The following is a 17105-nucleotide window of genomic DNA, read 5'->3' as shown; positions in this document are numbered from 1 at the left end:
TGAGCTTTAAGCCAACAGCTTTAATGTCAGAGTAAAGGTTATTTGCATGAATATCTTGTTTAGTCCTGGTAGCCCTGATGGCTTGCATTCCTGAGATAGGCGTGCAAACTAAATCGGTCTATATGTAGTTGTTTTAGCATAGCCCCTGTGGAGATGCTTTTTAAGTCAGCAATTGTTCTCTTCAAATCCCCTGAAGTCACTCTACCCCTTAGGTAAGAGGTGTCTTCTGCTACCTCTCCTACAGCTATCAATCTTGCAAGACTTCAGTGATTTTATAATGCTCTTGACAACTTCAAGTGATAGCTCAGTTGGTAAAGAATCCACCTGCAATGCAGGAGACCCCAGTTCCATTCCTGGGTCGGGAAGAAGGACTAGGATACCCACTCCAGTATTCTTGGACATTTCTTGTGGCTCAGCTGGTAAAGAATGCACCTGCAATGAGGGAGACCTTGGTTGGGAAGATCCCCTGGAGAAGGGAAAGGCTACCCAGTCCAGTATTCTGGCCTGGAGAATTCCATGGACTGTATAGTCCATGGGGTCTCAAAGAGTTGGACACGACTGAGCGACTTTCACTTTCACTTTCTGACAATCTCAAGAAGCTCCACCAATCCTTAAAGACCTCTGGTTATTCCTTACTCTCCTACAGTCACCCTTCCCTTGAAGACAACTTCAGTTCAGTTCAGTTCAGTGGCTCAGTCATGTCCGACTATTTGCAACCCCATGAACTGCAGTACGCCAGGCCTCCCTGTCCATCACCAACTCCCGGAGCCTACCCAAACTCATGTCCATTGAGTCGGTGATGCCATCCATCCTCTATCATCCCCTTCTCCTCCTGCCCTCAATCTTTCCCAGCATCAGGGTCTTTTCAAATGAGTCAGCTCTTCGCATCAGGTGGCCAAAGTATTGGAGTTTCAGCTTCAACATCAGTCCTTCCAATGAACACCCAGGACTGATCTCCTTTAGGATGGACTGGTTGGATCTCCTTGCTGTCCAAGGGACTCTCAAGAGTCTTCTCCAACACCACAGTTCAAAGCATCAACTCTTCGGCACTCAGCTTTCTTTATACTCCAACTCTCACATCCATACATGACTACTGGAAAAACCATAGCCTTAACTAGACGGACCTTTGTTGGCAAAGTAATGTCTCTGCTTTTTAATATGCTGCCTAGGTTGGTCATAACTTTCCTTCCAAGGAGCAAGTGTCTTTTAATTTCATGGCTGCAATCACCATCTGCAGTGATTTTGTAGCCCCAAAAATAAAGTCAGCCACTGTTTCCACTGTTTCCCCATCTATTTGTCATGAAGTGATGGGGCTGGATGCCATGATCATAGTTTTCTGAATGTTGAGTTTTAAGCCAACTTTTTCACTCTCCTCTTTCACTTTCATCAAGAGGCTCTTTAGTTCTTCTTCACTTTCTGCCATAAAGGGTGGTGTCATCTGCCTATCTGAGGTTATTGATATTTCTGCCGGCAATCTTGATTCCAGTTTGTGCTTCTTCCAGCCCAGGTTTTCTCATGATGTACTCTGCATATAAGTTAAATAAGCAGGGTGACAATATACAGCCCTGACGTACACCTTTTCCTATTTGGAACCAGTGTGTTGTTCCATGTCCAGTTCTAACTGTTGCTTCCTGACCTGCATTCTCTTTCAGAATTTTCCACAGTTTATTGTGATCCACACAGTCAAAAGCTTTGGCATAGTCAAGAAAGTAGAAATAGATGTTTTTCTGGAACTCTCTTGCTTTTTCGATGATCCAGCAGATATTGGCAATTTGATCTCTGGTTCCTCTGCCTTTTCTAAAACCAGCTTGAACATCTGGAATTTCACGGTTCACATACTGATGAAGCCTGTCTTGGAGAATTTTGAGCATTACTTTACTGGTGTGTCAGATGAGTGCAATTGTGCGGTAGTTTGAGCATTCTTTGGCATTGCATTTCTTTGGGATTGGAATGAAAACTGACCTTTTCCAGTCTGTGGCTGAGTTTTCCAAATTTGCTGACATATTGAGTGCAGCACTTTCACAGCGTCATCTTTTAGGATTTGAAATAGCTCAACTGGAATTCCATCACCTCCACTAGCTTTGTTTGTAGTGACGCTTCCTAAGGCCCACTTGACCTCACATTCCAGGATGTCTGGCTCTAGGTGAGTGATCACACCATCGTGATTATCTGGGTCGTGAAGATCTTTTTTGTACAGTTCTTCTGTGTATTCTTGCCACCTCTTCTCAATATCTTCTGCTTCTGTCAGGCCCACACCGTTTCTGTCCTTTATTGAGCCCATCTTTGCATGAAATGTTCCTTTGGTATCTGTAATTTTCTTGAAGAGATCTCTAGTCTTTCCCATTCTATTGTTTTCCTCTATTTCTTTGCACTGATCGCTGAGGAAGGCTTTCTTATCTCTCCTTACTATTCTTTGGAACTCTGCATTCAAATGGGAATATCTTTCCTTTTATCCTTTGCTTTTGGCTTTTGGCTTCACAGCTATTTGTAAGGCCTCCTCAGACAGCCATTTTGCTTTTTTGCATTTCTTTTTCTTGCAGATGGTCTTGATCCCTGTCTCCTTACAATGTCATGAACCTCCATCCATAGTTCATCAGGCACTCTGTCTATCAGATCTAGTACCTTAAATCTATTTCTCACTTCCACTGTATAATCATAACGGATTTGATTTAGGTCATACCTGAATGGTTAAATGGTTTTCCCCACTTTCTTCTATTTAAGTCTGAATTTAGCAATAAGGAGTTCATGATCTGAGCCACAGTCCACTCCCGGTCTTGTTTTTGCTGACTGTACAGAGCTTCTCCATCTTTGGCTGCAAAGAATATAATCAATCTGATTTTGGTGTTGGCCATCTGGTGATGTCCATGTGTAGAGTCTTCTCTTGTGTTGTTGGAAGAGGGTGTTTGTTATGACCAGTGCATGAAATACCCCACGTCTGAGACAGTAGGCACTGAGAGAGGGCACGGCTGCTGAGCGGCAAAGCGGCGGCTGTGACGCAGGAGCAGCAAGCGGCAGAGAGGAGATACCCCACGTCCACGGTCAGGAGCAGTGGCTGTGAGGAGATACCCCCACGTCCAAGGTAAGGAGCAGTGGCTGCGCTTTGCTGGAGCAGCCATGAAGAGATACTCCACGTCCAAGGTAAGAGAAACCCAAGTAAGATGGTAGGCGCTGAGAGAGGGCATCAGAGGGCAGACAGACTGAAACCACAATCACAGAAAACTAGCCAATCTGATCACACGGACCACAGCCTTGTCTAACTCAGTGAAACTAAGCCATGCCGTGTGGGGCCACCCCAGACAGACGGGTCATGGTGGAGAGGTCTGACAGAACTTGGTCCACTGGAGAAGGGAATGGCAAACCACTTCAGTATTCTTGCCTTGAGAACCCCAGGAAAAGTATGAAAAGGCAAAAAGAAATGACACTGAAAGATGAACTCCCCAGGTTGGTAGGTGCCCAATATGCTACTGGAGATCAGTGGAGAACTAACTCCAGAAAGAATGAAGGGATGGAGCCAAAGCAAAAACAAAGCCCAGTCGTGGATGTGACTGGTGATGGGAGAAAGTCTAACGCTGTAAAGAGCAATATTGCATAGGAACCTGGAATGTTAGATCCATGAATCAAGGCAAATTGGAAGTGGTGAAACAGGAGATGTCAAGAGTGAACATCGACATTCTAGGAATCAGTGAACTGAAATGGACTGGAATGGGTGAATTTAACTCAGATGACCATTATATCTACTACTGTGGGCAGGAATCCCTTAGAAGAAATGGAGTAGCCATCATAGTCAACAAAAGAGTCTGAAATGCAGTACTTGGATGCAATCTCAAAAACGACAGAATGATCTCTGTTTGTTTCCAAGGCAAACCATTCAGTATCACGGTAATCTAAGCCTATGTCCCGACCAGTAATGCTGAAGAAGCTGAAATTGAACGGTTCTGTGAAGACCTACAAGACCTTCTAGAACAAACACCCCAAAAAGATGTCCTTTTCATTATAGGGGACTGGAATGCAAAAGTAGGAAGTCAAGAAACACCTGGAGTAACAGGCAAATTTGGCCTTGGAGTACAGAATGAAGCAGGGCAAAGGCTAATAGAGTTTTGCCAAGAGAAGACAACCTCAAGCTGCCTTAAAAATTCATTTAATACCCAGTATGATACCCTCCCTTTGTGACTTATTGACAAAATACTATTCATGTATATCTTTTGTCTGTTATGATGCATTTGCCAGAACACAGGATAAACAGCAGAGGGAGACCACAGTAGAGTACACCCACTGCAAAACACACTCAACTCAGGACAGAAGGATAAAGAGCTCCAAGAATCAGAGCAGGTGACCAGAGTTCAAATATTTCCCAAATTCAGTGGCCAAGAGTGTGAAATAGCTCACAGAACTTGGGGGTGGGGACTGAGGGTGTGGAGTTAAATCCCAGTAAGATGCATTATATTCACATGGAAAATATTTCTGAGATAGAGAAAAGCAGTGTTACATAAAGCTGTTCTCTTTCCAGAGGCATGTTGTCTCTCTGAGAGTTCATCATGGCAGATTATATGTTTATTTTCAAGTACTCAAAACATTTTTAGAATTCTGTTTGAAAAGGCCTTTGCAGACTAAAGCACACTCTTTCAATCATCTTTAAGGATAAGAAATTATCATTATTTGAAGCTAGCCCTTATTTTAGACAATAGCCTCCAAGAGTAAGTTGTAGAAAAGTGGATAAACAAGCCAGTACTAAATACGGGTCAAGAATTAGATGTGAGTGTAAAGTGAATGTGACTGATTTTCTTCTCATGGTTATCTATAACATCGCTTATTAATTTTATCACAGTTCCCCATAAATGGCTTCCCAAGGGGGCGCTGGTTGCAAAGAACCTGCCTACCAATGAAGGAGACATAAGAAACTCGGGTTTGATCCCTGGGTCAGGAAGATCCCCTGGAGGAGGGCATGACAGCTCTCTCCAGTATCTTTGCCTGGAGAATTCCATGGACAGAGGAGCCTGGCAAGCTACAGTTCATAGGATCGCAAAGAGTTGGACATTACTGAAGTGACTGAGCATACACACACACCTCATAATTATTTTGGAGTACTTTACAGAAAAGAATTTGAAAATGATATATGGTACCACAAAGAAAAACTTAGAGGAGAAAGAAAAAAAAGCATTTAAATTACAATATTCATTATTTACAATGATCAAGAACCATTACCAATAACTCTTAACTATCAGCTACTGGACCCATTTTAAGGATCTATCTGGTCCAAGACAATAAGCAAGATTTAAAATATGTATATACGCAGGCTCATATATACACTCGGTTGCTTCAGTCGTGTCTGACTCTTTGCAACCCTATGGACTACAGCCCGCCAGGCTTCTCTGTTCAGGGATTCTCCAGGCAAGAATATAGGAGTGGGTTGCCATGCCTCCTCCAGGGGATCTTCCCAACCCAGGGGTCGAACCCTCCTCTATTATGTCTCCTGCATTGGCAGCCAGGTTCTTTACTACTAGGGCCACCTGGGAAGCCCCCATACATACACACATATATAGAATAATCAAAGTTTTGTTGTACCATGATGTGAAGTGAAGTGAAAGTCGCTCAGTCGTTTCCAACTATTTGCGACCCCATAGACTATAGCCTGCCAGGCTCCTCTGTCCATGGAATGCTCCAGGCCAGAATAGCAGAGTGGGTAGCCATTCCCTTCTCCAGGAGATCTTCCCAACCCAGGGATAGAACCTGGGTTTCCTGCATTGCAGGAATTGCAAATTCCTTACTGTCTGAGCTACAGGGAAGCTGTTTGTTATAACATAGAAAAATATATTTAAAAGTGTGAAACATTTGTATAATTGGTATCATTAATGTTGTATCTTAAAGCTGGCTGTAAGTACTTAAGTATAATTATGCACAAAGTCAACCTTTTTCTTGCTATGCCATCTCCAAGAAAGCTTATTTTCTCATTCCCATAGGACAATAGCCATAGGCAATTCCCATAAGGTCAGTCCACATTCAACCCAGTTTCTTTGGTTTAAAAGACCAAAGAGAGTTATTTTCAATACACATTTTTTTTTTAATCTTGCTAAATATTTTACACATTAGAACATAACCTCTAGAAACCCTTGTTTGGGATTAGGGTCTACTTATAAATTAATAAGTAAAAGTTAAGGTTTCATTCAAAATATTTTCTTTGAAGATGATATCAGAAATCACTAAATAATATATAAAGCAAATATATAGTTGAGGGTATTGCTATGATTTTGAAAGGTTAATATGTATCGAGGTTTTTTTAATTCTTTAGGAAATAGCTTCATTAATTAACTAAAGGTCTTAATTTTCTTTTGTCTTCTTAGTATTTACAGTCAGAATTACTTCAAATTAGGATCAGAAAGAATAATCTCCTTCAAGTAGTAATCATAATTATCTAAATATATTAAGGTTAAGAGAATTGGGAGATTGGTGAATATAATAAATGCTTCATCACAATATACTTTACCATTCTTCAATTGTAGATTTTTTTTTCAAAATATACAGTGATGGCTTTCAAAATAAAATATAACAATGTTGCACCTTAGTTTTCAAGAAACCCCTGTTATCTAAGAAATTCTTCTGTACAGCATCTTCAGCCTTACTCCAAATATTTTTTATGCTTTGGCTATAATTGATTAATTGCATCCTGAAGTTATTGTGAATGCTGCTTTTTAAACTGGTGTTAATTTAGCTTTCCACTTACAGATTTTAACAAAGGACACCACTCCCATCCTCCCCACCCAGTTAGTCAGGACAGCCTTATAAAATCCCTTCAGAATTGACCACACTTAGCCACAAATTTAAATATCTCTAGTCTTCTTTTAACTTCCTAACTGAGATATTTTGTTTAAAAAAGGTAACAGAGAATTTCAAATTATCCCGTGATTCTATACAAAGCCTTCGCCTAAAAGAGTTTAAACAACATTTTGCATCATAGTGCTTTCTTAATTGTTGTTTTTATTGATTTGATTTATGCAGTATCTTCTTTCTGAGCTTTTTCTCACCACTTGCAGTCATCTTTGCCTTCAAAGGAAGGGGGTAGAAGGGACAGAAACATCACTTTCCTTTTTACCAGCAGAGGAAACAGATCACACATCAAGACAGGAAAACAAGAAGACTGGATTCTTCATTTCCCCATTCAGTGTTTTTAAAACTACCTCTCTAATTCTTTAGGCCTCCACATAATTTGTTAATAAATTTAAGCAGCTGAGAAAGTAAAGACAAACAGCCCTGGCTGAATCTACAGATAATTTCCTGCAGAGGGTTATGAACTTCAATCCTACTACATAACACTTTCAAACTATTTTAGTCCTGGATGTCTCCCAGGGGTCTGGTGACAATCATATCAAATTGAGGATCCACAATATAGTAAGGACCACGCCAAACACACAGGCACTCATTTATACTTGGAACTTTTAACAGGACTTTTTGTCCTTTACTCACCTTCCTAATGTTTAAATCCCATTTATCCTTTCAAAACCGGGAGCAAATGCTACCTCCTTCAGGAAGTCTCTCTTAATCCTCCCCTCCCCTCCCCCTCAATCCCCCAGTGCTAAAAGAAATCTCTCTTCTGAACTCCCAGGAGTACTTTGTACTTTTAGCCCACTTAATACATTCTACTTAGTAATATTTTATGTGTTTTAACTCTGCAAGTTCATTAGCTTAGGATCCACATCTGAATCTCTTTGTAAGATTACAACAACATTCTTTCTAAAAGCCAATCAGGTCAATTATAGGGATAGATAATAGAAAAAATAAAATGCTGGCATTTCCAAATGGAAAATTACCAAAGAAAATACACACACAGTTCAAAAGCATCAATTCTTCGGCCCTCAGCTTTCTTCACAGTCCAACTCTCACATCCATACATGACCACTGGAAAAACCATAGCCTTGACTAGATGGACCTTTGTTGGCAAAGTAATGTCTCTGCTTTTTAATATGCTATCTAGGTTGGTCATAACTTTCCTTCTAAGGAGTAAGCGTCTTTTAACTTCATGGCTGCAATCACCATCTACAGTGATTTTGGAGCCCCCAAAAAATAAAGTCTGCCACTGTTTCCCCATCCATTTCCCGTTAAGTGATGGGACCAGATGCCATGATCTTAGTTTTCTGAATGTTGAGCTCTAAGCCAACTTTTTCATTCTCCTCTCTCACTTTCATCAAGAGGCTTTTTATTTCTTCTTCACTTTCTGCCATAAGGGTGGTGTCATCTGTGTATCTGAGATTATTGATATTTCTCCCGGCAATCTTGATTCCAGCTGTGCTTCTTCCAGCCCAGGTTTTCTCATGATGTACTCTGCACATAAGTTAAATAAGCAGGGTGACAATATACAGCCTTGATGAACTCCTTTTCCTATTTGGAACCAGTGTGTTGTTCCATGTCCAGTTCTAACTGTTGCTTCCTGACCTGCATACAGGTTTCTCAAGAGGGAGGTCAGGTGGTCTAGTGTTCCCATCTCTTGAAGAATTTTCCACAGTTTATTGTGATCCACACAGTTTATTTTAGGAAATAAACCCTGAATATTCATTGGAAGAACTAACGCTGAAGCTGAAGCTCCAGTACTCCGGCCATGTGATGCAAAGAGCCAGAGCCAGCATCAGGAAAAGATCCTGATGCTGGGAAAGATTGAAGGCAAGGAGGAGAAGAGGATGACAGAGGATGAGATGGTTGGATGGCATCATCGACTCAATGGACGTGAGTTTAAGCAAACTCCAGGAAATAGGGAAAGACAGTGAAGCCTGCCATGCTGCAGTCTGTAGGATCACAGAGTCGGACATGACTGAGCGACTGAAAAACAACAACAATAATTTTTTACTATGAATTAAAGATAAAAATACTGTGAAATCTTCATATGTTGGGGAGGAGTAAGGGAGCGGGTCACTTGTAGGTTCAAAAGTGAGAGAAAAAGCTAAGTTTTATAAATCAAATAAAATTCATATTAAAACTTTCCAAAATGGTAATCAGCTTATAGATTTTTGTTTTATTAATTATTTGAGTGAGAAGCATTATGACCAGATGTACTCACTTTTAATTCAGAAAATTGATGCTGATTTAAAACAAACCTTTTTTAACCTCTCTTTCTCTTAGACATAAAATGTTCTGTTCAGAAATAAAACTAAAGGCATTCTGAGTTTATCTTCAGGGTCAATTTATAGCTTTAAAGTACCTTAATCACCATAAAGATTTAGCAATCCAAGATTCTTTGTCTTCTCCCAGTGAGAATGATCCTTCCTTCCTTCATAAAATAACAAGTAAATACCTAGGGCAAGTATTAACCTCACTGTAAAACAAAATAAACAAATGTTCCTACCTTAACAGTTGGTAAATTCAGATTTCCCAACCTCAAGCTTCTTACTTCTGAACTGAAAAATTATTTGTAGTGCCTTGTAAATATTATTTGAAATAGGAGCCCCTATATCAGGAAAGTCATTTCTTAGGATATTAATTCACATCCTTTGAATGTTATTTATTTACATGGCTTTAAAAGCAATTAAGACATTTAGGGAACACATTAAACCACAGATTAATGTACATTTTTCTCTCAGCCAATCTATCATTCAAAGGCTTACCCCTACCCTTTTCCACCCAGGGAGATAAATGTTTCAGAACCACAGAGGCATATTTCCTTTCTGTCCGGTTTCTTAGAATTCATTTAAACATGCTTGTTGAAATTTCCTGTCATGTAATATTTTAGCAAGATTCTCTAAATATATACAGCATGTAGACCGTAAATATTGCATGACAAGATTGCTACCAAGTTTTCTTCCTTAGGCAAACAATACCACAGTCAAAATCCCCTACATAAACAATTCCAGTTAGTATGTAAATGAGATTAACATAATAAAAGCGTAAGCATAGCTGTTTTTCTCTAAGTCTTTTAAATAAGTAGGAGTGAATATTCAAAAACGGTAAATGCCTTGGGGGTACCAAGGCTGTCTGTGAGTTATCACCACATGTCTACAGGAGGACAAGAGGACTGCCCACCTCCAAATTAAGGATCACTTTCTCTCAACAACACCCAAATCAGAGCACAAAGAAAACTGTTTCCTCTTTAAAGTACTCTGTTCAATCATTTTTGAATTCCTAAGTCCCAAGGAGTTACAGACTGATAAGACCACCAGAGACAAATTTCAGGACTTTTTTGAGACTGATTTCTTATTCCTGAAAGATACATACAAAACTAAATATGACTCCCTTTAAACAAGTATAAAATCAAGACTCTAAAAGTAAAGATATCTAAACTAATACACAAGAAAGCATTTCCTCATAGGATGATTGATTCTCATAGAATGATCAGGCCTCATAGAATGATCTCTTGGTCATCATTTGGTATAAAACACTCTGGGAAAAAAGATCAATATCAGATATTTTTTAATGCCTCCCTTTTAGCAGCTCATTATACATAGTGATGGGAGAGAGGGACTGGGCTGACTTCTTCCTCCTGTCTAGCTACTTAAAGGTGGCAAACTAATCATGTCTCCCTGGAACCAGCTCATTTCATAGGCTAGGACTGCTTAGAGAAATTCGAATCTTGATCTTGCTTTAAACTTCAGAGTTTAACCTCCTTTGTTTTAAAGGAAAATAAACACTGAAATTTTGATTATTTTATAGTTACAATATTGGCTTCCACAAGAATTAGAGGCCTTGATCAGTTTTCTGTTTATCTATATCCACCAGGTTGGGGCATAGACTTGGATTACTGTGATATTGAATGGTTTGCCTTGGAAATGAACAGAGATCGTTCTGTTGTTTTTGAGATTGCATCCAAGTACTGTATTTCAGACTCTTTTGTTGACTATGAGGGCTACTATTCCATTTCTTCCAAGGGATTCTTGCCCACAGTAGTAGATATAATGGTCATCTGAGTTAAATTCACCCATTCTGTCCACTTTAGTTCACTGATTCCGAGAATGTCAATGTTCACTCTTGCCATCTCCTGTTTGACCACTTCCAATTTACCTTGATTCATGGACCTAACATTCCAGCTTCCTATGCAATATTGCTCTTTACAGCATCGGACTTTACTCCCATCACCAGTCACATCCACAACTAGGCTTTGTTTTTGCTTTGGCTCTGTCTCTTCATTCTTTCTGAAGTTATTTCTCCACTGATCTCCAGTAGCATATTGGGCACCGACTAACCTGGGGAGTTCATCTTTCAGTGTCATATTTTTATGCCTTTTCATACTGTTCATGGCGTTCTCAAGGCAAGAATACTAAAGTGGTTTGCTACTGCCTCCTCCAGTAGACTACATTTTGTCAGAACTCTCCACCATGACCAGTCCATCTTGGGTCCATGCCCACACAGCATGGCTCATAGTTTCATTGAGTTAGACAAGGCTGTAGTCCATGTGATCAGTTTGATTAGTTTTCTCTGACTGTGTTTTTCATTCTGTCTGCCCTCTGAGGGATAAGGATAAGAAGCTTATGGAAGCTTCCTGATGGGAGAGACTGACTGAGGGGGAAACTGGATCTTGCTCTGATGGGTGGGGCCAAGCTCAGTAAAACTTTAATCCAATTTTCAGTTGATGGGCGGGGCTGTGTTCCTTTCCTGTTGTTTGACCAAACTGAGGTGGAGGTAATGACGATGATGGCGACCTCCTTCAAAAGGTCTGCACACTGCCCCACCCAGTGCCCTGACCCCGTAGCAGGCCACTGCCGACCCACACCTCCACTGGAGACTCCTGGACACACAGAGGCAAGTGTGGATCAGTCTCTTGTGGGGTCACTGCTCCTTTCTCCTGGGTCCTGCTGTGCACAAGGTTTTGTTGGTGAGCTCCAAGAGTCTGTTTCCACAGTCCTGTGTAATCAAAATCTTGTAATCAAAAGTTCTGTAATCAAATTCCGCTAGCATCCAAAGTCAAATTCCCTGGGGGTTCTCAGTCCCTTTGCCAGATCCCCAGTTTGGGAAATCTGAAGTTGAACAGGTCTATGAAGACCTACAAGACCTTCTAGAACTAACACCCCAAAGAGATGTCCTTTTCATTATAGGGGACTGGAATGCAAAAGTAGGAAATCAAGAGATACCTGGAGTAACAGGTAAATTTGGCCTTGGAGTACAGAAAGAAGCAGAGCAAAGGCTAACAGAGTTTGGCCAAGAGAACACACTGGTCATAGCAAACACCCTCTTCCAACAACACAAGAGAAGACACTACACATGGACATCACCATATGGTTGATAACAAAATCAGATTGATTATATTCTTTGCAGCTAAAGATGGAAAAGCTGTATACAGTAAGCAAAAACAAGACTGGGAGCTGACTGTGGCTCATATCATGAACTCCTTGTCACCAAATTAAGACTGAAATTGAAGTAGGGAAAACCACTAGACCATTCAGGTATGACCTAAATCAAATCCCTTATGATTATATAGTGGAAGTGACAAATAGATTCAAGGGATTAGATCTGATAGAGTGCCTGAAGAACTATGGACGGAGGTTCATGACATTATATAGGAGGCAGTGATCAAGACCATCCCCAAGACAAAGAAATGCAAAAAGGCAAAATGGTTATTTGAGGAGGCCTTACAAATAGTTGAGAAAAGAAGAGAAGCGAAAGGCAAAGGAGAAAAGGAAAGATATACCCATTTGAATGTAGAGTTCCAAAGAATAGCACAGAGAGATAAAAAAGCCTTCCTCAGTGATCAATGCATAGAAATAGAGGAAAACAATAGAATGGAAAAGACTAGAGATCTTTTCAAGAAAATTAGTGATACCAAAGGAACATTTCATGCAAAGATGGGTACAATAAAGGACAGAAACAGTATGACACTAACAGAAACAGAAGATATTGAGAAGAGGTGACAAGAATACGCAGAAGAATTATACAAAAAAGATCTTAATGACCTAAATAACGGTGATGATGTGATCACTCACCCAGAGCCAGACATCCTGGAATGGGAGGTCAAGTGGGCCTTAGGAAGCATCACTACGAACAAAGCTAGTGGAGGTGATGGAATTCCAGTTGAGCTATTTCAAATCCTAAAAGATGATGCTGTGAAAGTGCTACACTCAATATGCCAGCAAATGTGGAAAACTCAGCAGTGGCCACAGGACTGGAAAAGGTCAGTTTTCATTCCAATCCCTAAGAAAGGCAATGCCAAAGAATGCTCAAACTACCATGCAATTGTACTCATCTCACACGCTAGCAAAGAAATGCTCAAAATTCTCCAAGCCAGACTTCAACAGTACATGAACCATGAACTTCCAGAAGTTCAAGCTGGATTTAGAAAAGGCAGAGGAACCAGAGATTAAACTTCCAACATCCGCTGGATCATAGAAAAAGCAAGAGAGTTCTAGAAAAACATTTACTTCTGCTTTATTGACTACACCAAAGCCTTTGACTGTGTGGATCACAATAAACTGTGGAAAATTCTGAAGGAGATGGGAATACCAGAACACCTTACCTGCCTCCTGAGGAATCTGTATGCAGGTCAAGAAGCAACAGTTAGAATCGGACATGGAACAACGGGCTGTTTCTAAATTGGGAAAGGAGTAAGATGACAAGGCTGTATATTGTCACCCTGCTTATTTAACTTATATGCAGAGTACATCATGTGAAATGCCAGGCTGGATGAAGCAGAAGCTGGAGTCAAGATTGCCAGGAGAAATAACAATAACCTCAGATATGCAGATGACACTACACTTATGGCAGAGAGCGAAGAAGAACTAAAGAGCCTCTTGATGAAAGTGAAAGAGGAGGGTGTAAAAGCTGGCTTAAAACTCAACATTCAGAAAATGAAGATCATGGCATCTATTCCCATCACTTCATGGCAAATAGATGCAGAAACTATGAAAACTGTGACAGACTTTATTTTCTTGGGCTCCAAAATCACTGCAGATGGTGACTGCAGCCATGAAATTAGAAGACACTCCTTGGAAGAAAAGCTATGATCAACCTAGACGGCATATTAAAAAGAAGAGGCATTACTTTGCCAACAAAAGTCTGTCTAGTCAAAGCTATGGTTTTCCAGTAGTCATGTATGGATGTGAGAGTTGGACAATACAGAAAGCTGAGTGCCAAAGAATTAATGCTTTTGAACTGTGGTGTTGGAGAAGACTCTTGAGAGTCCCTTGGACTGCAAGGAGATCCAACCAGTCCATCCTAAAGGAAATTAGTCCTGCATATCCATTGGAAGGACTGATGTTGAGGCTGAAACTCCAATACTTTGGCCACCTGATACGAAGAACTTACTCATTTGAAAAGACCCTGATGCTGGGAAAGATTGAAGGCAGGAAGAAAAGGGTACAATAGAGGATGAGATGGTTGGATGGCATCGCTAACTCGAAGGACATGAGTTTGAGTAAGCCTTGGGAGTTGGTGATGGACAGGGAAGCCTGGTGTGCTGCAGTCCATGGGGTCGCAGAGTCAAACACTACTGAGAGAGTGAACTGAACTGAACTGATATCCACCAGGTAGATAAATGAACTCAACTAGTTTAATACTGAGAGTTCGTGAATGGTCTTTCTTTAGAAGTGTTCCTTTCACTCCTACATACTGGTTAAAACCTCTGGTGGCTCAGCTGGTGAAGAATCCACCTGTAATTCAGGAGACTGCCTGCAATGCAAGAGACTCAGGTTTGATCCCTGGGCCTGGGTCAGGAAGATCCCTGGAGAAGGAAATGGCAGCCCACTCCAGTATTCTTGCCTGGGAAATCCCATGGACAGAGGAGCCTGGTGAGCTACAGTGCATGAACTCCCAAGAGTTGGACATGACTTAGTGACTAAATCATCACCACCACCATTGGTTACAACAAAGACACTGGAATCATGTAGGCTTGAGCTGACACCAGTTGTATGGCCTTGAACTAGTTCCTTAATCTAATCACTCCACTAGAAAATGGGATTATTAATCAGTACCTGGTATATAGGGCTATTATAAGGATTAACACAATTCAGTCATATAAATGGTAGTTTAAATAAGACTGAGAATCAGGAAGCACCTATGCAGAAGGAAGAAGAGGAAGGAGAAAGGGGCAGGGAGAATACAAAGTGGAAAAGGCAAAAGGAAAGGAATAGGAGAGAGGGTGGGGGCCAGGAAAAGTTTGGTAAAGGGAGGGTAAAGGGGAGAGAGAGGGAGCCATAATTATAATAATCATGCCTTTGTAAAGTATATCCACTGTACTCAGCAAACCCTAACCCTAACCAAAGTCACCAAAACCTGCTTGAATCCCAGTATCCACTACATTTTTCTTTCTTTAATGATATTTTTAATTGGAGTATAGTTGCTTTACAATGTTTTATTAGTCCCTACAGTATAGCAAAGTGAATCAGCTATATGTATACATATATCCCCTCTTTGCTGGATTTCCTTCCCATTTAGGTCACCTCAGAACATTGAGTAGAGTTCCTTGAGGTATATAGTAGGTTCTCATTAGTTATCTATTTTATACATAGTACCAAATAGTGTATTTGTGCCAGTCTCAATCTCCTAATTCATCCCACCATTATCTATTACTTTCCTCCAGCCTTCACCAGAGTGATTAGCCCAAAAAACAAAATGAACCAACCAAACAAAAAACCACACAGCCATGCTAATTGGGTTTCACTTTAAATCCTTGAAAACAACTAGCAACTGGTTTAAAAATACAGAAAATTTGTTTTTCTGGCCTTTAATTCAGTTTCTCAATTACAGAATGAAAGTGTAAGTGCTTCCCATTGTTTTCTTCGATCAAACTCAAGGGCAAAATATGACAACTGCAAGTATCACACAGACATAATGTCAAGTAGAAAAAGAGGAACATTTCCCTCCTTGGAGATCTTTTTGTCAGCAAAGAAAACCTTTCCTAGAAGCCCCTGAACAATTTTCCCCTTCTTTCTCACTAAACAGAATAGCATTACTTTATCACATCTTCATTAGTCTTTGGTAAGGTGGATAAAACCATCCTAGCTGGATGAAGTCAATCAAGTTTCACCCCGCTGGAATGGGGTTCATCTCTTTCAATATACACGGCCAGGAGGATGACAGGAGATACCTGGAGAATTATATTAGCAGAAGAGAATTAGACTGTCAGAAACATCACTAGATTGGTCTAAGAGGGATATAAACAGTACAAAATAAAAAGAGGTCCTTTGATCCCTCAACATTCTACAAGCAGCAAGCAGGATAAGAAAATTACTTCAGCTGAAACTTGTTGCTATCCTTCATGAGAAAGGAAGGGTAACTTGGAGAATGGAAATAAGAACCCAGAAGGTAGAGCCAACAGCCACTAAGAATTATTTTCAAACACTGAATTCTGACCAAGGAAATGTCAACCTGTGCATAACTGAACAGAAGAATTGCTCAAGACCAATGACTCTTGTGTGACTCCCTATTCTGCGTTTTTGCATAAGAGTCTATAGCAGTTATCTTATGCCTAGCCTACCATTATACGTTGAGTGTACAAGAAGGAAAATAATTTGGCTCTTTAGTTCACAAGTCTTCAGAGCAAGAGGAACTGTACTCAAGGAGCTCTACTTTTTATGGAACTTCATCTGAGAAGTTTTGTCTACACTTGACTTATATGAGAAGATTCTGAACTCTGAGGAGATGCTGTAATGGAATGAGACTTTCAGGGACTTTGGAAAGAAAAAAGTACACTATACATATAGGAACAATGGGAACCAGGGAGCAGAGAGTGGATTGTGGTAACTAGTCTCCGAGATGGCCCTCAAAGATCGCCATATTCTGGTATTCACATCCTTATACAGTGCATTTCTACACTGTATCAGCATTTTCTGTGTGGCCAGTAGACAGCGTGTGAAGAGACCAGATCATAAAAGACATTGTGGCTTCTGCCTTACTTTTTATCTTAGGGGACACACCTACCATGAAATAAGGACATTTAAGCAGTCCTATGGAGAAGTTTCCATGGCAAGGAACTGAGCCCTTCTGCAAACAGTCATATAAGTACGTTCCAGTCAAGTCTTCTTATGAATTCAGCCCCAGTCAACAGCTTATTTGCAGACTCAAGGGAGATACAGAGTAAGAATAACCAAGCTATGCCCTTGGGGATGCCTGATCCATAGAAACTATGAGAAAGTAAGTATTTAGTATTTTAAATTTCTAAATTTGGGGATAATGTAGAGATAAATAACAATTTAAGTTGC

The 17105-nt window shown here is 40.4% G+C and overlaps 1 long non-coding RNA gene across 1 annotated transcript in view; it reads right to left on the bottom strand.

Annotated features, from left to right (window-relative positions):
- The window catches only part of LOC145504705 (uncharacterized), a 52967-nt gene that overhangs the window by 29222 nt on the left and 6640 nt on the right, over positions 1–17105 (bottom strand). The gene's annotated exons all lie outside the window — the stretch shown is intronic.

Source organism: Giraffa tippelskirchi, chromosome 5 (genome assembly GCF_054371585.1).
Source record: "Giraffa tippelskirchi isolate mGirTip1 chromosome 5, T2T-mGirTip1v1.2.pri, whole genome shotgun sequence".
Lineage (NCBI taxonomy): Eukaryota > Metazoa > Chordata > Mammalia > Artiodactyla > Giraffidae > Giraffa > Giraffa tippelskirchi.
Note: the sequence above shows the minus strand (reverse complement) of the source record. Positions and strands in the feature narration are given on the sequence as shown.